The sequence below is a fragment of the Silurus meridionalis genome, chromosome 5, assembly GCF_014805685.1.
Source record: "Silurus meridionalis isolate SWU-2019-XX chromosome 5, ASM1480568v1, whole genome shotgun sequence".
Lineage (NCBI taxonomy): Eukaryota > Metazoa > Chordata > Actinopteri > Siluriformes > Siluridae > Silurus > Silurus meridionalis.
The window spans coordinates 18663391-18686527 of record NC_060888.1 but is presented as its reverse complement, the minus strand read 5'-3'; the positions used below and the strand labels follow the sequence as shown (position 1 = coordinate 18686527).

At 41.5% G+C, this 23137-nt stretch overlaps 1 protein-coding gene across 6 annotated transcripts in view; it reads left to right on the top strand.

Annotated features, from left to right (window-relative positions):
- mid2 (midline 2) overlaps nt 1–23137 on the top strand; it is a 128431-nt gene that overhangs the window by 33904 nt on the left and 71390 nt on the right. Inside the window, exon 1 of one of the 6 annotated variants that reach the window (XM_046849262.1) lies at nt 21586–21813. The exons of 3 other annotated variants lie outside the window; for them this stretch is intronic. The gene's annotated coding sequence lies outside the window, so the exon portion shown is untranslated. Of the gene's footprint in view, nt 1–21585; nt 21814–23137 lie in introns of those variants that run through there. 2 more of the 6 variants (XM_046849263.1, XM_046849259.1) reach the window with 2 other exon arrangements.

Below are 23137 nucleotides of genomic sequence, written 5' to 3'. Positions count from 1 at the left end.
CTGTACAGCATTTCAATGGAAAAACCATTATATCTCGAAGGTTTTCGAGTTGAAAATATTAATATAACATTATTATAATAAACTAATTAGTGTGATTTGACACTGTTGTTTGATTTGTACTAACATCATTGGTGGATTAGCAAAGCATCTATTTTAGCTTCATACTAATTTGCATACCATAGATTCACAGAAACATTTTAAAACGTCTCAATACACATTTTATTACAGTTTATCATGTCTTCTTTTGAAATTAAGAAAGTAATCTCCTGAGTGCTGTAGCACCGTAGAATTGGTCTTATAAATGATTCAAGCCTGTTGTCTAGATTTGTTGTCAAACTGCATCCTACCTGCATGGATGTGACACTGTTGCTGGAATAGCAGCTTCCTGTCACACGTGCATAAAGAATTGAGGCTCGGCTATCATTTAGTAGCTTGCTAGTGTTTCCCAGTTCGAGCTCTTGTGCCCAGCGCACGTTTTTGTACTCTAATTAACCTAATTTGTCTTACGACGCTCATGATAATTACGTAAATTAGATTTGTTCAAAAAGGGACCAGGTGGTGGAATGGAGAGCATCTTACAATAGCAGAGTTGTTTTTCTTCCACAAAATCCCCAATTTAAGTGACATATTGACACGAGTCTGCTGTCACACCACATTTTCCTCCGAAGATTGTCTGATTCTGTTACAGGAGCAATTTAAAAACACAACTGCAGTGGATTTTTTCTGCAGAGAAACCATATCATTATTCTAGCTGCAGGAAGACAGTAAAAAAAAACATCAGAGAGATTGTCATTGGGGGGCTTCGGTGGCTACCTGCTCCATCAAGCATCAAACAGCATGTAAATGTGGTAAGGAGCATCCCCTTTTAAGTCGATGTCAAGAGTTTAAGTCGATGTCAAGAGTCCATGATAGCATTTTCCTGCTCCCCGTAGCCTTCGAGTCCCTTCGCACGAAATCGAAGTGGTTTCCATGAGCACAGATGGATGGTGTTCCATCTGCAGAGCGCTGAGCACTTGGGTGTTGGGCATCAGAGCCACGCAATAAAGTCCCGTCGACAGTTTGTGAAGTCAAGCTGCTCTCCAACGCAAGCGATAAATAATAACCAAATTGACTTCGCATGCAGCCGAGCATCAGCACCGAGCAGCCTTAGAAACTCGAGAGACGTCTCTTACTGTGCTCCTTCTCATTATGTAAGCATTACATCCGTAACTCAAGCCCACGCCTCTAAACAAGCCAGGCAGCAGGACTATATTAGTCCCGGAGAAAGTTATGCACTCGAGTCGGAAAATACGCTAGATTCGTTATGGGCCGCATTCGGGAGTCTAGATCGAATAAAGCCGAAGGAAACATCCAGAAATGAAAAACAGTCCTTCCTGTCCTTACTGTAAATTACACACTCATCAAGTTTTCTCCATGATTCCTCTCAGCATTGAGGTGGAAAAGTTGCGCTAGTTATTCGAATGCAATAATAGGCCAGGGTTTGAATCTGTTTAATTTTATTTTCTTCGTTCATGCGCGCGGTGTTCATTATTTAGATCATTCACGGTAGGCAGTGTTCTCTGGCAGCGGGAGATGATTATTGGCGAAAGGCTGAATGCTTTTCCCATTACACATCAAAAACCTTGGAGAAGCACCTAATCCTGGGGATTGCTGTGTAGCCAGAAACATAGTGTATATCTAAGTGTTTTGCCACTGTAACACTTCAGCAAAAAAAAAAAATTCTCTTGGTCTTTGTCCTTATAGAAAAGTGCAATGTGACGCTCTATCTGAATACTGAAACGCTGCCTTTTAATTAAGCTGACTTATTTCCTTGGTGGAGCTCATTCAACTGATTTCTTTATTGTTCAGGCTTCTTTACTGTGAATGGGAGATATTATTTCACCAACAGGATGGCTAAAAGTGGATTTTGAAACTGTCAGACCCCAGCTGCGTGCATAATTAGAATTTTCCAGAAGGAGCCCGAGGATGACTGGGTTATTGGTTTTTTATACAAGCGCACAGGTATGATGTCTTTCTCCAGATAATAAGCAAGATGAATTGCACCAGTCCTTATCTTTTCTGCATTCTTTTCTTTAGTACGTCACGCTCCCTCCTTTTTCTCAAACTCACGCACCTTCTTTTCCCGAAAGGAACAATCCAGATTACGTTTATAGAACTCGCTTTATTAAAAAGGCCCCAGGCGCACGCCACAATTCGCAAGTTCCACATCAACTTCTTCGTTCCGGTGTCCTGCGCACTCGCGACGCACGTTTACGATGGCAGCAGATGACCCTAATGTGTGGAAAAATGATCGGTCGGGGAATGAAACGTGCACTTCTGCCGAATAGTGCTCTGTTTTGGGGAAAGCTCGAAGCAGGGAAAGTAATGGAAAGATTATGATTATAATGTAATGTTATATACCAGGATATATAAGATTTTATATTTTTATTTAAGGATATTAGATTATCTGCCACACCTGATGCACAGTCTGATAACAAGCTCATAATGAAACTATGATTGATAGATCAGGGACAGTTTTCCTCCTGATTATTGGTTTGTTGTTAAGTTTTGATATTTTGTCAAACCAGACGAAAGCGAGCGTGTTTCACTTTTGTTTTGTGTCTACACAAATATCTCCAGATATTTACTTAAAAATTACATCACAATTGGACTTTTGACCAAATAAAAACCCTTTTCTCAGCAGTAATTGTAAGTTGCTGTTCTGTTTGAAGGCAGCCAAAGGAGGCTACTGAGCACGTGCAGAGTCACTTGTTGCTAATTAGAGGCGTTTCTTTAGCTGCAAGTGATCCGACTGACTTTATAGTACAGGGGTTTGGGGATTAAAAAAAATACATTCAAAATCGGTCTTTATGTAACCTGTGTTTTCTTTTGTGGTCTCTCTGCCATGGTCTTTCTCTCACAATCTTTTTCTCTCACTCTGTCTCTGTCTTGCTCTTGTCTGGAGTGTCTGAGTGCAGCAGCTCTGCAATACTAAGTAGACCGGAGCCCACTTGTATTTATCCACTCATGGCAGCAAGAGTGTTCACTGTTCACCATCACTCCACCCTGACAGTCCAGCTGGAGCCCACACACACACACACACACACACACACACACACACACACACACACACACACACACAGACAAATGTATATGAACACATACACACCCCTTTTCTCTCACTTTTCTGCACTTTCTACAGGTTTAGCCGTGTCCTAACAGGGCTTATTGCTTGTCCTGGAGTTTCTCAGACCTCCCATCATGTCAGAGATAAGGTGTTTGCAGTCAGGCTCTCACAACAAGGCCTCCCTCCCTGCCTGATCCCTGCTTTCTGACAGCTTCTTAACTCAGCTCTCTTTCCCAGATAATGCAGACTCATGCCGTGTGCGCTTGCATGCGTGTTTGTGTGTGTGCGTGTCAGCTGCCTCATTCAATTATTATCACAGCCCTGACATGCTCAAACACTTATTATGGCCGGGAGCTCTACGGATTTAAGACGCAGGCAGGTCCTCAAGAACATGAAAAGCATGCCTGACATGTCATGCAAGTATCCATAATGCGGCAGGGTAGCGTGCAAACGAGGCGTAACGAAGCATAAAGTACAGCGTAAACATAAGGAACGAATGCAGTCTGAACCTTTTGCGCAGTAGGAAACATTGCAGTCGGTGATTCGATATCCTCAGTGTGTTTCTGCTACTCCTCCTGTTGCTGACCTGCAGGAAATTTCCTTCCAGACCCGGCAGGCGAATCTCGCACACAAGAACACTTTTGTGCGTCATCGCAATTCAGACAAAACCCAAACAAGCTTGTTCGCACACGTGGTAAATAGCGAGGACTATAACGTACACCGACCAGGCATACCTTTATGCCACAGATCAGACACAACGTTATATTGTTTGCCTCCATGCTCATAAATACATGTTTGCTAATATTATGATAATGACAAATTTACTATGCAGTATTTCCAGACAAGCCCAGGTCACCCTGTTGTTGTTTTTCCTGTATATGATAATGTGTACAAAGTCTTGAGGCCTCCATTAGTAAATGAGAAATGCTCTACCACTAATCATCCTGCAACTTTCTGCCAGGGTTGTTAAGCACTGTATATATTTGTGTGTTGTGTTGGGGGGAACGATATTCTCCTTTCAGCAAATTGCCGTGAGTTTAAGCTGCATTACGGATTCCCAGGCTAACTGTTCTCAAGCAGCCAATTCCCCGCGTCTCTCGCAAAGGCTGTTTGTCATTGCCTGCTTTGTCGGTCTAGTGGTCCCATGCGCTCGCAGTGATTTTTTTTCTTTTGAATCCTCGGTAATTGCAAGCCCTCAGGTATGTTGTAGCAACTATACAAACCTCATTCCAGCTGATCGGGGGGAAAAAAAGCAGCCGGCAAAGTGACAGCTTTAGTGCTACTAGTGTATTATATGAGCATTATTTAAGATGGGAGTTTTTTCAGGTTTCAATGTCCCGAAGATCGTATATATGTCAGGGCCTGTAAGAGAATCTTGAAATATTCCAGCCAGAGGGGAAAACAGGAAGCAGGATTTTCTCCTCTGTCTGCTTTTTAAAAAAAATTTTATTCAGAATTGAAATAATATTTTGTTCGCATATGTAAATCAGATGTCTTATCAAAACCCTTGAATTAGCATGTGCACGTTCACTTCACTGAACTCTAACTGACATTACTCATATTAAGCAGTGAGGTTAATTTGAAGGATCGTTTTGTTGCGAGTGACAAACGTGTTGCGCTGAAGGGAATAACTAGGTACCATATGGCACAGAAGCTTAAGCCGAACAAACATCAGGCTGAATAGTCATCTCGCACCTCAGCCGAGCGAGCGACATTTTTATTTGGGTTTTTTTTGTTTTCTCATCTACACAAACAGATTGGAGACCATTTTAAACACCTCGACTGTAAACCCCGCTGCGAATAAATGCACCGACAGCTTCAATACTCTAGCACCGTCTGTCGATTAAAGTTCGAAACGCTACCGCACTAAAAACGAGGCGCTCCATGCCTCGGCGTATCCAGCCGCAGCTGAGAAGAGCAGACGATTGTGCCTTTCACCTCTGACGCAGCAATGAGCTGGAAATTTCCTCCCTGCCTGTGATGTGTGTCATCAGTAAGCCACAGACTGCCTGATGAAAGCCAGCAGGAGTGAGCGAACTATCAAAGAGGGGGTCGACTCGTCCCAGGGTTTCTGCGAGCTCTGTCGCTGGTACTTCGAACTTCCTCCCCGGCTTCTCCAGAGAAAGCACTGCCTTAAATTTGATCAAAGCCCTCGAACTGTAAACTGGTTTTCTCCTAGCCCTTGGTGTAGGTTTGCCGTCTGTCTGTGAAGGAAGAAATAACACATGGGAACGTTTGGATGGGAGTTTCCAGAAACAGCGAGAGAGAGAGTTGCTGAGAAGCACACCATTAAAACCAGGAAATAGGACACTAAGGGAGCCAGGAGACATGAAACTTGGAACAAAGGTTGTGGGTTGTGAGCGTAAAACTAGCTGGATACATACTACTACGAAATTTATCCCTAAACACCCCAAAGCCACAACAAATATTAAAAATGGTTGCTTCATGTTACCATATTGACTAGCACTATAAAATGAAGGCATGCATACACCACTAAGGCCAATCGATGTTTATCGTTGCGCTTTACTTGTCAACACAATGTCTGTAAAAGTGTCCCAGCCCTGTAACAAGTCTCTGGTTGTTCAGCTTGGTTAATGAACTAGCACTTTCTTTCTCCTCTCCTCTGTTTGTTTTATGTCCAGTTTCAATTATTCATTGATAGAGACTTTAAAGCGCTTTTGTACATTGCTCTGGATCAGGGAATCTGCTGTAAATGTAAATGTATCTCACATAAAGTCATGTGATTTGCCCGTTTTTTTTTTTTTTAATTTGTTCATTATACACTACATACATCAACAAAACTATTGGGACACAATTGTATCGGGTGTCTTTGAAAGCAGTAGCATGAAATTTTCCCTTCGCTTGATTTTGGAGACCCAAAACCAGTTCCAGCATGACGATGCCCCTGTGCACAAAGCAAACTCCATGTAGATATGCTCTGCATGGGTTGGAGTGGAAGATCTCCTGCTATAGATCTCTGATCTCAACCCTATTGAACACCTTCGGGATGAATGTGAACACCGACTGCACCCCCAGACCTCCTCACATCACCTACATCAGTACCTGACTTTACTAAAACCCCCATGTCTGAATCTCACACAAATCTCCACAAGTACACTTCAAAATCTAGTGGAACATCTTTCAGATGAGTAGAAGGAAATTATAAGTGCAAATCAGAACTAAATGTGGAATGCGATGCTCGAAAAGCAGTATGAATCTTATAACCAGGTGTTTGCAAATTTTTTTGTCCATATAGTGTATGTTGATTGTATTCACCTAGTGGTTAATTCAGTTTGCAGAAATACATTCGAGAACATCCCTTTCCAAAACTACGGCTGTTGGAGTGGAGTTTTTCCAATAATCCCAAAGGTGTTCAGGACTTGTTTTTTAGCACAGGAGCTTCGCCAGGCTGGAACATATTTTGGCCCTTAACCCGGTGGAGGGAAATAAAGTTCCAGCATGTGAAGATACATTTGCATCTATAGCATTTTGGCTGACGCCCTTATCCACTTACCGAGGAGCCGAGGGTAAAGAGCTTTGCTCAAGGGCCTAGCAAGTGGTAGCTTGGGGGAGCTTTGAAATCATGACCTTCTGTTTCAAAGTCCTACGCCGTTATTTCAACTTTTTGGCAACAGTTTTTGGGAAAGGCTTTTGTCCACATACTTTTGGCCATACTATATATATATATATATATATATATATATATATATATATATATATATATATATATATATATATATATATATATATGAGCACCTTCTTCCAAAGCATAATTATTTCACATTTAGAACCATGGTATAAACCTTTCCCATGCATGTCCTGGAGTGACCTGTACACAGAGTAAAAACTCAACCTAGAATTAATCGGGCCGAGTTTGCTCCTCTTACCTTGACGTATCGTTTGTTATTATTTTGTTTGATGATCCTACAATATCTTATATTTAATCACACGTTTCTCACTCTTTCCCTTACTGAAGCAACAAAATACGGGACTCTCGCTGTCTGGAAAGCGTAATGCCGATCTGCCGTTTCCCGCTGCAGCTATGCGGCCGCTCGGCTGCTCTCGGCAGCAGCTATAGTGCTGAATCTCACATCAGCGCTGAGCTCGGGCGATTATAATCATTATTTTGAGAGCCATCGGAAGGTTCTGTGCCGCTGAGTTGGCACACACACACACACACACACACACACACACACACACACACAGGCGCTCGTCTATTCCGAGCTGCATTCATCAACCTCACAAAGGCGTAATGCCACGGCACATTCGAAAGAGCAGTTCTTTATCAGCCCCTCTATTTACGTCTCGATCAGACTTAAACACAGAGAAGATGACGCAACCTGGATTTACGCGTTCATAACCTGGAACCGAGCGTTAACTCGTGTAAGAGCTGCCGCAGATGTGCTATAAAAGCTGCGATGCTTTTGACACCCAAGCCTATAAAAGTGATCGAAGCACCAGGGTGCCACATTAAACTGTACATTTTCCCATCTTGCTACAATATATTTTGCCAAAAGTTTGCGGACATTATACCATAATCATACCATGATGCTTTTTGAGCATCGCATTTCACATTTAGTCCCAATTTGCTCTTCTAATATCCTCCACTCCTCTGGGCAGATGTTCCACTAGATTTTGGAGTGTGCTTGTGCACACTTGTGTGAGATTCAGTAAAAGGCTGTTAGTAAAGTCAGGTACTGAGGAGGTCTGGGGTGCAGTCAGTGTTCCAATTCATCCCAAAGGTGTTCAGTAGGGTTGAGATCAGAGCTCTATTGCAGGAGATCTTCCACTCCAACCCATGTAAAGCAAATCTTCATAGAGCTCGTTTTGTGCATCTCAATGCTGGAACAGGTTTGGGTTTCCAAGTTCCAATAATCGCAGAATTTTATTATACCGCATCCAAAAGACAATACAAATGTGCACCTTTAGCTTTGTGGTAACAGTTTGGAGTAGAAGTGCATACGGCAGGAAAGGCTAGGTGTCCCAATACTTTTGTCCATATGGTGCATGTTTATTTTTCGGGCGGTCACAAGTTGTTTTTGTGCCCCACCTCGCAAATACCCAGACACTATGGCACTATGGGGAGCGTTCCCTGTTCAATAGCGCTGCTTGTTTCGGAAAACAAGGCAGCATTCAGAATGCAGGTCGATGGTGAAATTAAAAAAGAAAAAAAATGCGGATAATGCAGGAGGATGAATTTGTGTTTAATTTTAATGAGTTTGCCTTCTGCAGAAATGTTTCCAAATACCCGAAGCATGTAGCTGAGTCAAAACTGCACGTACGGCAGAAATACGATGCATATTTGTTTTTTACAGGTCCTCGGCTGCCTTGTAAAAAATAAAATAAACCGGCGGTAATATTTGCCATTTACAAATGTTGATGCGTGAAAGGAATCGGATCTTTGTGCATTAAAGGGCGTACGATTCTTTGCGGAAGGAATCCTTGTGAACCTGTTCGCACAGCGTTTCAGGGTCGGAGGGCTGAAATATTCTGACGCTATTCCACAGACTCTATGACTTCGACACAGACACCCCTCTTTTCAAACACAGCACTTCGAAGGCTTCATTACATAAGTAGTGGCCCTGCGTCCGTGCTCACACGTCCCGGATTTTGGTTCTCCGACGATCATTCACTTTGGCGCAAATTCATTTCTCCGCTTACAGACACCACCGGCTAGAATTATCTTTCCCATCTTAACAATGATTAGGATTTGTCTCTTTATTCTTCGTCTTTACATGCATCGTTAAATAAGTGGCGAGAGAGTGCTAATACAAGGAGACGCAACGCAGCGTGTGCTGTCAGAGACATGAGTCAAACCGTCCCGGCCAATACCAGCACCAGCAGTCGGCATCTCGCCACGGCGAAGCACCGAGCACCAAAAAAGCAATCGCAAAAGGGTTCTTACAGTCTGATACCGAGGCTTTCAGATTACATTCTAGCTTGTTACCATTGAACCATTCATTCAGAACAGGGTATAAATTATATATTCCATTTCTCTTCATTGTGTTGTTTTGGCTCTCTGGATTCGGAGTGGACATGCGTCTTGCACACAGAATCCCCCCCCCCCCTCTTTCGGTCATGAGGAGTTATTAAGGTATGCCTTGGGCTGTGTTTGCTTCCAGTGTCACAGTTCCTACTACTAGAAGTAGAGCAGCTGAAGGTCTCCCAGGGCTAGTTTTGCAGTGTGTGTGTGTGTGTGTGTGTGTGTGTGTGTGTGTGTGTGCGTGTTATGTAACTGGGGGGATTTAAAAGCGGCCTGCAGTGTTCTCTGTGCACTAATGAGTACTGATTACCGGCCTTGTAAACAAACATGAATCAGAACTCATGCATTTGCTGCAAAACCACATTTACCCTCGCAGGAGTTGCAAAAAAAAAAAAAAAAGAATCGCTCAACATTGCAGTTTCAAGGTATTAAGGAAATAAATTCATTTCAATAGAAGAACACTTTAGAGCGATTTTGTCGAAGTGCACTACAAGCACTTGAAACGGAAATAACATCTGTAGGTATACAGTATATTCACACTGCACTCACTCTCCAAAGCTTTTTTTTTCTTTTTTTTCTTCCCGAGTCATAATTTGTCTGGACCTGATAAAGCTGCAGATTGTTCTTGGCTGACAGAGTGCGAAATCAGGTGTATCGATAATTCGTAGGTGGGTTCCTTGGGTGTAAAGAGCGGTTATTTGCGGTACTGTAGCCCTCCTGTGAGCTCAAACTGGGAGTCTCCTCTGAATTCTTATTATTTTTATCCACAGAACTCACTAGTGATTTGTTTATGTTTTCACATCTCTGTGTCAGCTCTAGAGTGCATGAAGATCCCAGGAGATGAGCAGTTTCTGAAATACTCAAATCCTCTCCTCTGGCAGCAACAACTACGCTACAGTCAAAACATTTTCCCCCATTCGGCTTTTTAATGGGAATATTAGCCAAAAGTTCAGCCTTGTGGATGCAAGATTTCATTCACCGCATTGCTGCTACACAATCGTCTGATCAGATCATTACACGAATGTAAAAGGGGGGAACAAGACCATATGCAAATAGACTTTGGCTTTGAAAGGATTTTGTATTAAATATTACCCAAATGATTTGAGATCATTTTCCATCGCTGGTGTCTCCTCGCTCGTTTTTTTCCCCGATCTCGAACGACCCAGGTCTGTTTTTATCAGACTGTCGATAGTGTCTGATGTGCTGCTAATATGGATCACTGAGTTCTTCTTATAAATAGCAAAATAGGGTGATGGTAAAGGAGGGCGACCCAGCGGCTAAAAATGAGCAGCAGGATCTTCCAAGTGAAAGCTACTCCTTTGCATATTGAACGCATTGGACTTCCAGAACGACATCTTTTTTTTTTTCTTCTCATATTTGAATTAATTTCATTCGTAGACTTATTAAACATGTTACATTTATTTCTTTTCGTGTGTGCTTGTTTGAAATGAAACAGCTTATGGATGCACCATACACAGCAATATGCACACTATGATGTTTGCTGAGCTCTGAAGATTTAAAACCCCACCCAGATTTGCCTGCTGTTTAGGAAAAAGACGGATTTTCCATTGTTTTTTTTTTCCTTTGCTTTTTTGTGTATTTTGTGTCACTTGAGCGTTCGCAATTCTTTAGGGTCTGCATGTGTGTCGAGGAATGTGAGAGAGAGAGTGTGAGAGAGAGAGAGAGAGAGAGAGAGAGAGAGAAGTTTGCTACATAAACAGCGAGATTGTGCTGATAAGACTCCTGTTTGTCTCCTTTATAATGAAGGGTTCATTGTGTTCATGCTTATCTCTTGCCAAACAGGAGAATAAGAGAAAACAAGGTACTGGGATTAGTCTAAAGCATAGCCTGAGGCGTATAGGCATATATTTACCAATAATCCCGAATCAGCCTTAGCCTTAGTGTTTACATGTGTGCATGTCCAAAAAGAAAAGTTGGGATTCCATGTAGAATGTCAATAAAAACAGAATGCAATGATTCACAAATCTTAGAAACATATTTTATTCACAATAAAACAAAAAAACAAACATATCAAATGTTTAAACTGAGAATATTTCCCATTTTAAGGAGTAAATAAGGTCTTTTTAATTTGATGGCTGCAACAAGTCTCTGAAAGTTACGAAAAAACACAGTGTAACATCATGTCTTTTGTCCGTGTTCATGTGGGAACTGAGGAGACCAGTTGCTGAAGTTTTGGGACATGAATGTTGTCCCATATGTGTCTGATACCGGATTCTGTTCGCTCAACAGTTCTGGGTGTTCTTTGTTGTATTTTTCGTTTCGCCAAATGTTTTCCAATGGTGAAAGGTCTAAACTGCAGGCAGGCCACATCAGCACCAGGGCGCTTCCACTACCAAGTCATGCTATTGCAGAGATGGTAAAAACACACACATCCTTCACTTAAGTAAAAGTACAGATGTTTTAAAAGACACTGGTAAAAGTTGAAGCACTGACTACACTTTTTCACTCAAGTTAAAGTAAAGAAGTTTGGATTTTCACGTACTTAAGTAAGAAGTAGCCGTTACTACTACCTGTTTTAGTGTCATGCTGGTAACTGGACCTCATATCATATTCATATATTAATACAAAGGAATTTCAAATGTTGTTACCTAATGAATGTATCCAGACTGAACATCAACTATATAGAACACAAGTAGAGTAAAGATGATGATGATCAGGTGATCAGGAATGTGTCTGTTCTCAGTCATGTTTACACCACTGACTCCCTCTGTCTCATCCACGTTAACCCCAGACTTATTGCAAGGCCTTTCCTGAAAAAGACGGTTTCTGGATGAAAGCATTCACAGCTCTGGCATTTCTGGATCATGTTCACGCATGCCTTCTTTTTCGCATAATAGAGATTTAACCTGCGTTCGTGGATGACAGGGCAATGTGTGTTCACAGACAATGATTTCTGGAGGTGTTAATGCGCCTATGCGGTGATTTCCATTACAGAATTTTTTACTGTATTTATACACAAAAGTTTTTATTACTATCATGGGGAAAATATGTCACTGCTTTTGTTTTCTCCACTGGCTCATGATCCTGAGGCTTTATATATATGTATATATTATATATATATATATATATATATATATATATATATATATATATATATATATATATATATATATATATGAATAAACCTCCAGACAGAACCTTCTAATACTCATGAAGTGTCAAGCAACAAGTCAATACTGTTGCAACGCTGAAAATTGGCGTGTCGGGGGTCATTAGAAAGAAACGACTTGTCCCCAGGTGGACTTCCACAGTATTGCTTCCTTTAAAAGGTTCAGTAATGACACACACACACACACACACACACACACACACACACACACACATCTCATCTGCATGCACTTCTGCCAGATCAGTGCTGTGATTATTTTTATTAGCAGCATCGCAGGCACTTTCCTAATGACCCATGTGTTGCCTGTCTGTCGGTAAGTGACATTTAAGGTGCTTAAATCGAGGTCTCTATCGATTTGGCCTGGTAAAGATTTGACTCCTTGGAGAGTCACTTAATTGTAAGAGACAGAGGCCCCACCAAGATTTGTCACTCCAGTGCACTTTCGGCGGGTCCACTAGACACTCCGAAAGACACCCATTAGCATTTACCCCGCTCGCACAATTAGTGGAGCATTCGGAAATGAAGCGGGCATCTCACACGATCAATAACCACTTTAACTAAAGCTACACCGAAGCGTATCCTATTAACACCTCTATTAACACATTTCCCCAGAGATGTTTGGGATAGCGTTAACAATTCCTCCCTGCTGCAAAACAGAGCAGCCTATGAGCTCATGCGAGCTGGCAGGCAATCTTTACAGCTTTCAAACTCACCTGATTCCTCGCACAAAGGCAATCAGTTGGTGCTCCAGAGCGCCATCAGGCCATTACATATTTAACTGCTGCTTTTTACGCTTTAATTCTCGTAGCCAGCCGTAGGGCAGTACAGCCCACATAATCGGACGAGTGTTTTTTTTTCCTACATTACGCCCCAAACCTCCACCTAGCACAATCATTCATTTCACACAGCCCACACAGACGCTGCTCTTTAGCCGGACTTGTAGTCTGGGGCACTATTTATTCAAGTAGCTTACAGCAGACCCAGGTGCAGAGCTTGCCACTCATACCTAGCATTTTCTGCATACCAGGAACATAAAGACATGCAAGGGAAAGTTTTTTTATTTGTCACTTGTTTTTTTTATATGAAATTGTTTTGGGTTTTATAAGGTTGCTTTATGAATCATACTGGGTCACTTTAATCTGTACTTCTGTCTATATCTGTCTTACATATCCATCTGTCCCATAAATGAATTAAACAGAAGGGATAGATGGGTATGTATGACAGATATATATATATGACAGGGATCTTCCAGTGAGTGTATATATATTTAATATTTTTTATACTTAACCTTTAATACTTTAATACTTTAGTATTAGTCAGACTATATTTTTATATCCTTTTATACTTTATTTTATTTATTTTGACATTACTCTTATTTTTACCTAATTATTGTATGGTGGAAAGTCTAAAAAGCAGTTCACTACTTATACTCTGTATGAAAGTGTATGTGACAAATAAAATAGAATTAGAATTTTGAACAAAACAGGCGCTCACTTTATTTCGTTGGATTCAACTGTATTTGTACACTGATGATGATATCATTTCCAGATAGACATTTTTCGATTTATATATACGTGAATCCCTAATGAGCGGCCAGTGGTGCGAAAACAAAAAACCCTGACAAGGCATGTGAGAGAAAAAGGAAAAAACAGGAACCTTAGTGATCCTCAAATGTGTGATCATAGATCATTTCTTTTGCAGCAATTGTGCACTATGACATCATATATGTCAGCTTATGAGTAAACCATTATTATATTGTACGCGTGTACACGTGATTGCAATCTTTTTTACGTGAGGAACAGTTTTCTCACAAACATTTTAAGTGGCGAACCGCAAGTTGAGCGCAGTGCGGGAAAAACTATTTATACTCCGTATGTGCGAAAACTCATCTTTTTGTTGTGCGCATGCTCGAAAACGCTGCTACAGCCTGTCATCGGCAACGTTTTTATGAACAACTTCAAGGATTTCTTTTAAAAAAGAGTAAATTCTTACAATTCCACATATCGAGGGAGTGAATATATGAAGGATGAAAGAAATAGAGACATTTATTAAAGTATGCTGAAATAAATAAGACAGTTAAGTGGATCTTATCTTTGGAGAATTAAATATTAAATGTAAAACACACACACACACACACACACACACACACACACACACACACACACACACACACACACACTTTTATACACATCTGTATTACCCAAATGTGGTCTAACAAATGTAAACTATTTCATTTAATTTGTTCATTTATTAAATGTTATTCAATAAAATTAATTTGTGCCAATTGAACTCAAACTTGTATTGCGTTCATTTGATTTATGAAATTTCAACCAAGCAGTCAAAAGGTAAAAAAAAACAAAAAAAAAACACAAGCAGTCAAAACCACAAATGTTAATAATAATTTGAAAAAAAGACAAGCATTTTTATGTTTCGCATTTCTTCCCCCTATCCGTACGAACCGTGACTTCAAAACCGAGGAACGTATCGAACCGTGAATTTTGTGTGCCGCTACAGATTATAAATAATATAACATTTCTGGAAAACTGCAATCGCATATCCTAAGGCTATCTGAGAAGAACATCCGTTGCCATCTTTATGGTTTCATTGTGGAACCATCTCCAGTAATCTTCCTTATTTTTTGGCTGTTCATGAGGTGCAATCTCAGCAGCAGTGAGCGAGTTTCAGCTGATGAGAACTCCAATCAGAAGTGGGGCATCAAGATAGGTCGAGCAGTTCTGGAGAACATAAGGTGTCCGGATTACTGGTAGCTCAGGAGAAGCATGTGTAGCTAAAAAGAAAGCGTGAGAGGAGCACAGATTACTAGCTTTTGAGTAGAGGACATCAGGTCGTCACCATACCCACAAACTTTTATACATGTGTTTGTGAAGAAACCCACAGAGACACACATGAAGTACACTATATTGCCAAAAGTTTGTGGACACCTGTTCGTAATTGTGGTATGTGCTTTTTGAGCATCGCATTCCACATTTTGTATTAATTTGCTCTTATAATAACCTTCACTCCTCTGGAAAGATTTTGGAGTGTGTTTGTGGGGATTTGTGTGAGATTCAGACACGGGGGTTTTAGTAAAGTCAGGTACTGATGTAGGTGATGTGAGGAGGTCTGGGGGTGCAGTCAGAGTTCACATTCATCCCAAAGGTGTTCAATAGGGTTGAGATCAGAGCTCTATAGCAGGAGATCTTCCACTCCAACCCATGCAGAGCATATCTTCACGGAGTTTGCTTTGTGCACAGGGACATCGTCATGCTGGAACTGGTTTTGGGGAAAATTTCATGCTGCTGCATCCAAAGACCCCCGATACAATTGTGTACTTTCAGCATTGCGATAACAGTTCGGGAAAGAACCACAAATGGCTGGGAAATTCAGGTGTCCCAGTACTGTCGTCCATATAGTGTAGACATGAAACACACTCAAGCTCAGTACAGAACCCAGGAGCTAAAAGAAAGCCATCAAACTGTAAAATAGTGTTACTTTATGAAACCTTAATGAACAGGCAAAGTTGTAGACAGTCGTTATTTTTTGGATTTGTCACCCCACTTTAATGAAACACTTTGCACAGTTATAAATGGCTTCTAAAAGAAGAGCGATGGTGCGGTTAAGCTGTAAGCCTCCGACGTGGACTCTGCTTGTGGGCTGATGCTTTTTACTGAATGCTTAAATTTTTGTTAATACGGAAGCACTGCACATCATTAAATGCGCTCCATGCACCAGGATGAATGATTGATAATTATCTCCCCAACAGAGGTATGAATGAAAAGTCACTTACATGATGTTTGGGACTGCCTTGGGATTGCTCTTGTTTCTTTATTTATCTGTCTTGTTGTATATGTAGTTTTCTGTTGCTCACAGTGACTTCTGATTGAGATAAAACTTGGATAATTCAACTCAATTAATTTTTATTTGTATAGCGATTTTTACAGTGGACATTGTCTCAAAGCGGCTTTACACAGATAAAGCGGTTACGAGGTTATATAAAAGATCGTGTACGTTTATTACCGATAAGTTCGTTCCTTATTATCGTTTATCCCTGATGAGCAGGCCAATAGCGACTGTGGCAAGGAAAATCTTCCTGAGATGGTATGAGGAAGAAACCTTGAGATTAACCAGACTTAAAAGGGACCCCATCCTCATTAGGGTGGCACCGAATGTCCAGTTATTGCAGTTCCATTGTTGAGAACTATTCATGCAGACTTCCAGGACACATTCTAGAAGGTATTGCCATGCAAGGGGACTATTTTGAAGGTGACAGTGTGTAAACGTAGATAAATAAAGTACTTTCTTTTAGGGCAATAAAGATGATTCTGATGACAATGCCCATGGGCACAAAGGAGGGTCCATAAAGACATTATTTGCAAAGGTTGGTGAGGACTTGAGTAGCACAGAGCCCTGGTTTTAACACTTTTGCACTTTTGCTGCACCACAAACCGCCTCACATGACCTCATTAAAGGCTGAATAAGCAAATCTGCAAGTCCATGCTCCTAGTGGATAGTGGAATTATTACACCAGCCAAATGTGCAATGGGGCGTTCAAAAAGTATACAAGGGTGTAATAGGGAGGTGTCTACAAACCTTTGGCCAAGGAAGTGTTATTTTTAGCATTTTTATTCACTCCTGTAAATCCCTGCAGCATATTCACTAAGCGTAAACGTGCAGACATTTACAACTGATTGACCTCCTGTGGATTTTTCTCTACTTGTTAACTAACACGTGAGCAGTGACAACTAAAGATCAAAACAACTCCCACATCGATGCTGATCCAGTGCTGATTTAAAAGACCCAGTGAAAACAGAGCTGCTTTGAAATGACGGTGGAAGTTTAATCTCTTGTCTCGGTCGAATCGCTTTCATTGAGAAAAGAGCGAAGGTTTTTAGAGCTCAAAGAGCTCCGCAGTCCGTCTCTCTTCGGCACCTTTTTCCCTTTCCGTTTTGTTTTTTATCACACAATCCCTGCGAAACAGCTAAACCGCACTGTAATACCATATGACACAAGCTATTCAGATGCCGATCGTGTTCAGTTCACTCTGTTCTTACACGTTCTCCATTTCAACTCCCTTCCGTTCTGTACGTTTGTCGGGAAAGCCGCCACGTTTCCATCTCAGCTCACCACGCGATTATGTGTTGATGACATGTTATATAAACAGGGCACATGTCAGGCCTCTCTGCTGCCTCGGAAAAAGGAAGGTTACGTCTCACGTGGCCATTGTGCGCTCTGTTATCAGAGATTCCCCCCCTGTTCTGTCACTGAGCGCTTTTGTACGCTAGACTTTTAATCAGTGGCTGGAAATATGTCAGACTGCTGAACAAAAAAAAAAAAATGCTTTTAACGGTGCACATTCATCACACTGAAAAGGACGTCTGGTTTCAAAGGGATCGATAGTTTACCATAGAACATAAGCTTGCACCAAAATGCCTCATGCCCACAACAAAACAAAAAAATAATAAAACAGACCCGTTTACTCACTCCATTGTAAATGTGTATTGTCGGAACAGATCAATAAGTGCTTTTGGCTTTGAATGACATACAATTCGGCTCTTGGCGAATACGCCTTCCTATTTCCTCATCTGGCTCCAGTCATCGGCTTTTATGTCTTTTATGCGCCGAGATGAAAAGCGTCGTGTCCAGTCGTGGACAAGTCTGTCTGGCGTGTCTAACAGGTATGAATCCTGTGATGGGTGTGTCCTGCAAGCGAATGTGTGAATGTGTGAAGTCCAAGAGAATATTACATCGATCAGGCATCACTTTATGACCACCTGCCTGATATTGTGTTGTCCCTCTTTTTCTGCCAAAACAGTCCTGATAATTGAAGCATTAACAGCATGAACTGCTTCAGCAATTTGAGCTACAGGAGCTACAGCCTTTGCCGAACCATACCACATACCATACCATAACCTCGACCGCCCATGACCCTGTCGACGGTTCACCACTGTTCTTTCCATTGGACCACATTTAATGTATTGCAGACATTCCAGAAGAGCTGCAGTTTTGGAGATATTCTGACCCAGTGGTCTCTTCATCACAATCTGGCCCTGGTCAAACTCCTTACACTCACCCATTTTTCCTGCTTCTAACACGTCAACTTTGTGGACAAAATGTTCCCTCGCTGCCTAACATCTGCTCGACCGGTACCACTTTCTCTCTGAATGAGAGGTAAGTATACTTCAAGGCTCTTCTCTGTTCTGGCACCGAGGTGGTGGAATGAACTTCCAATAGATGTTCGTACAGCAGAGTCCCTGACTATCTTCAAGCGACGATTGAAGACCTACCTCTTCCTGAAACACTTAAATTAGCACGTTCCAAGTTTGCTTTGAAGAATTCAAGAGTTATATTTATATCAAGTTTGTAATCTGGCGTACCAGTGTAGATTTATTCATTTGCTAGAGACTGGATAAGGGCGTCTGCCAAATGCCGCAAATGTAAATGTAACAAATCCCACGTTATACCTGATCGTTGTATATTCCAGCATTGTTTTTTTGATCACCCAAACTTCATAAAAGCAAGATATGCAGCAGTTCATAGGGAATATCATCGCAAGAGCAGCCTTTCCATCTCTGTGCACACTGATGTTGTGTTATAATCTGCTTCGACTTTGATAAATGTCCCTGCCAAAGGGGTCAGCTGTAATTCTCAGGGGTCGAGCGCTGGAGCTCGATCGCAAACGCTCGCTGTTGCATTGGGCTTTTTTTTTACACACCGATCACATTTGGAATGATGCATCCCTGTTTTTTTTAGTGCATCCGAGCTATATTTTTTCTCTAATTTGTGTCAGATGTGTCATGCGTCACAAAATGGTACACACACACACACACACACACACAATGACCTCATCATGAGAATGACTTTCTGATTGAGTTTCACAACAGGGGGACCAATGACTGTTTGTGAACGTACATGCAGCCGCGCAGGTTGCTATTGTTGTCCATGTTTCCATCGTTTGACCCGGGATGGGAACGGAAGCAGGAAAAACGATTTCAATTGGAACAATTGTCTCGAAATAATAAGAGCGATAAGAGTCCCCGCAACCAATGCAGACATGTACAGTGTGGACATGTACATTTTCTCCCCTCGTTGTCAAATGCATGCGGTAGGACCGTGTGCATACTGTATGTGCAGAGAGCTTTATAAAATGTTGGAAAGATGCACTATATGCTCATACATACTGTACAGCTATTAGGAATCTTAAGATCAAAAGATTAAAGTTAATGATGTGATGCATCGATTTTAAAAATTGCGTGCGTCGGATGTTGCATTGGTTTATTATTATTTACTTATAATTATGAATTAAAAGTGACCAATCATTTCTATGTAGACTGGTTTCTCCTCGCTAAACTGTTTCTCTCAGCACCACCGCTGCTACGTGAATATGACGTATCACAACACTACGTAGACCGAGGCGTGTCCTGAGAGTCGCATAGAATATAGATTAACATGGCAGAGGTAGAGCTGCATCTTTTTGGAGACTGAACATTCAATTTATTTTTATTGAATCTGTTCTCTTTGTGCACTACAAAGGCATGTTTTTGAAAGGGCTGAAGACGTCAGAAGACACCGACTTATTTAATAAATCACTCAATAAATACATTTTTGAAATGTATGATTTGCTGTATGTCCTGAAGCGAACTATCTGTACCGTATTGGATTGCATAGCAGCGAATTTTTTGATTGCGTCGTATCGCAGTGTGCCGAATCAAATCGCATCGCATCGGTCGCTGCTCCATATCCCTAACACCTATTCTGTGGTTTCTTTTTCGTTAATGGATGGGGTGTAGGTTGGCTAACTTACACCCTGCAACAAATGGGCTATAATTAGTAAGTGTACAACATATGCAAAAACATGGCATTGGGCAAATCTGGCTCTCGGAAAATACTTTAGAACAATAGAAAAAGGTACAATAAGATTTACTGGCTTTCGGGTGCGTTTCAATTTTACACCCAGTGTTTCTGGGATTCATCTCAGTCCTGACCGGGAAAAATGAATGGATAGACATTAGTAGTAAAGAATTACATGATTCTTTAGCTTGAGTGTGTATACGCATGTTTGCGCTTTGTTTAAATGTGCTTTTATCTTGCAGGTTTTAATGTTTTGTCTTGATTGTTTTTTCTATTTAGGTGTTTACAAAACGGAAGCATGTAGATGCAGGATGCAGTGAGCAGTAGAACTGACTATGGCCCACAGAAACACTGGCGTTATTGTCACAGTTCACGCGCAGCTGAAATGGTTGTTCATAGTCTGATAGAAGAAAAGAGGAGAGAAATAACAAATGACAGACTCACGATTTGCATACTGGGGAATGTGGAGGTTGTGATGGTAGCAGGGAATTTCCAGCAGGAGAGTGTAGTGCAACTGTGCAGTGTATAAGTGTAGTCGTCATGTACTGTGTGTGCAGCTGTTTTTTTTAAGGTAGACACTGAGGTTGTATAAGTGTATTTGTGTTACTGTGCAGTGTCTGTAGTTATGCTGTGTGTTATTAAGTGGAGCTGCGTCCTGTGTGTGAGTGTGTGTAGTTGTTTATGTACAGTAGTTATAGTGTGTGAATAAGAAGGCTGTGCTTAGTATTTGTGTGTGTCTATCGGTGTGTGTGTGTGTGTGTGTGTGTGTGTGTGTGTGTGTGTGTGTGTGTAGTTGTGTGTAGTTGTGTATATAGTTATGCTGTGTGAGTAAGGTGTGTGTGCTCAGTATTTGTGTGTGTGTGTGTGTGTGTGTGTGTGTGTGTGAGAGAGAGAGAGAGAGAGAGAGAGAGAGAGAGAGTGTGTAGGTGTGTGTGTGTGTAGTTGTATATATATTTATGCTGTGTGAGTAAGTGTGTGTGTGTGTGTGTGTGTGTGTGTGTGTGTGTGTGTGTAGTTGTGTATATAGTTATGGTGTGTGAGTAAGGTGTTGGTACTCAGTATTTGTGTGTGTGTGTGTGTGTGTGTGTGTGTGTGTGTGTGTGTGTGTGTGTGAGAGAGAGAGAGAGAGAGAGAGAGAGAGAGTGTATGTGTGTAGGTGTGTGTGTGTAGTTGTATATATATTTATGCTGTGTGAGTAAGGTGTGTGCTCAGTATTTGTGTGTGTGTGTGTGTGTGTGTGTGTGAGAGAGAGAGAGAGAAAAGAGAGAGAGTGTGTGTGTGTGTGTGTGTGGTGTGTGTGTGTGTGTGTGTGTGTGTAGTTGTATATATATTTATGCTGTGTGAGTAAGGTGTTGGTACTCAGTATTTGTGTTTGTGTGTGTGTGTGTGTGTGTGTGTGTGTGTGAGAGAGAGAGAGAGAGAGAGAGAGAGAGAGAGTGTGTGTGTGTGTAGGTGTGTGTGTGTGTGTGTGTAGGTGTGTGTAGCTGTAGTGCTGGGAGGTGGGTGGAGTCTGGCTCTTTCCTGTGATTGTCTCCGCTCTGCGCGCTCGCGCTTTTCCTCTTCGCTGTGTCTCAGTAAAATCCGCGCGCCGCTGCGGAGCTTCGCGTTTTTCCCCCCGAGCCGAGCAGTGGATCCTCTCACACCGCGTCCTACACCGTGTTTTACACCGTGTCCCGTCTTTGTCTTTCGTCTCATTCCCTCGGTTTCAAAATGACAGAGGAAAAGAATGGTCGACGTACAAAGCTGGTAGGTTTCTTACTCTTTCTCTCTCTCTGGCTTCCTTTTCCTCCTCATCCGCGCTCCCGTGTTTCTACCCGCTGCTCAGCTCCTGCACAGGAGCCCCACAACCGTGAGAGCTGAGCAAACTGCTAGCCTAGCTTTCGTTTTCAATTCTTTTTTTATTTCATTTCTTTTATTCTATTTTTATTTGAATATACGGGACTGAAGTGTTCATTCGACGCTTTACTGCGAGTCATTGATTTATGTCTGATTTCTTTAATTGACGCCCCCGTTTTTTAATCCCACACTTCTGTCCAGTTCGTGTTTCCTCAGAAGGTCTGGCGAAACTCGTTTTCTCATTGTAGACTTTCTGCAAATCAACTGCAATGTAATGAAATGAAATGTCAGGACATGTTTGACTTTTTCAGCAGACAGAATGACTTTTAATGGGCGTTGATTTTGGGTGTGAAGAGAGAAACCTCGCGCCCTGGAGCCCGGCAGCACGCGGACTGAGGGCCCTCGCGCCCTCGCGCGCTCACCAATACACCAGTGTACAGTAATCAATCTGATGTTTTGGGGGAATCGAAAATGTATCGTGATTCTGGAGAAAATAGGAATTCAGGTTCAGATGAGATCTGAAAACTGTGTGCTTTAAATGCTACATGAGTCTGGCACAAAGCCAACAAAACACAAAGTCATGATTGCAGCTCTGATCTCATCTCCTAGATGTTTTTCATGCTTCACATGGCTGACATTTCTAATGAGATTGAAAGTTTGTTAGTACGTAGTGCATAGATTCAGGTTTTTATTGCATGTCATTGAACGAATCATTTGCTTTTCTCTGTAAACAGGATTCAATGTTGATCCCATTCTCCCCCTCCAGAGTTTATACACGCAGGTAAATAGTCGTGTACATATACAGTCTAGACGTGTTTATTCACCTCTCTTTTTTTGACCAGTTTGTTTAGTACGTACACTTTTCATTTTACAGACGACACCAGTTTATTACACCCCAAATGGCACCACGATCTAATAACAATCTTGTAATTACCGTGTAACAACGTGACACGTGTTCTCTATTTAAGATAATAGAATAAACATCCTCAGTAATGGATTTGTGATTGAACACAATGATGATGTTCTGCTCTCAAAGCTACTAAGGATATCATTCGTATCAGCTACGACTGGATTTGGGTTTTGCTATCACGTGTATGTAGCTGTTTTGCGAATTTGGTGTAGTCCTGTGATTGGTGGATCGGTTCTTAGACACACAATCAGCGAATTTGTCTAATGTGCCATCTTTTTGTCCGTGAGAACAAAATCAGGCCGATAACACCCCTGTGACGAGCCA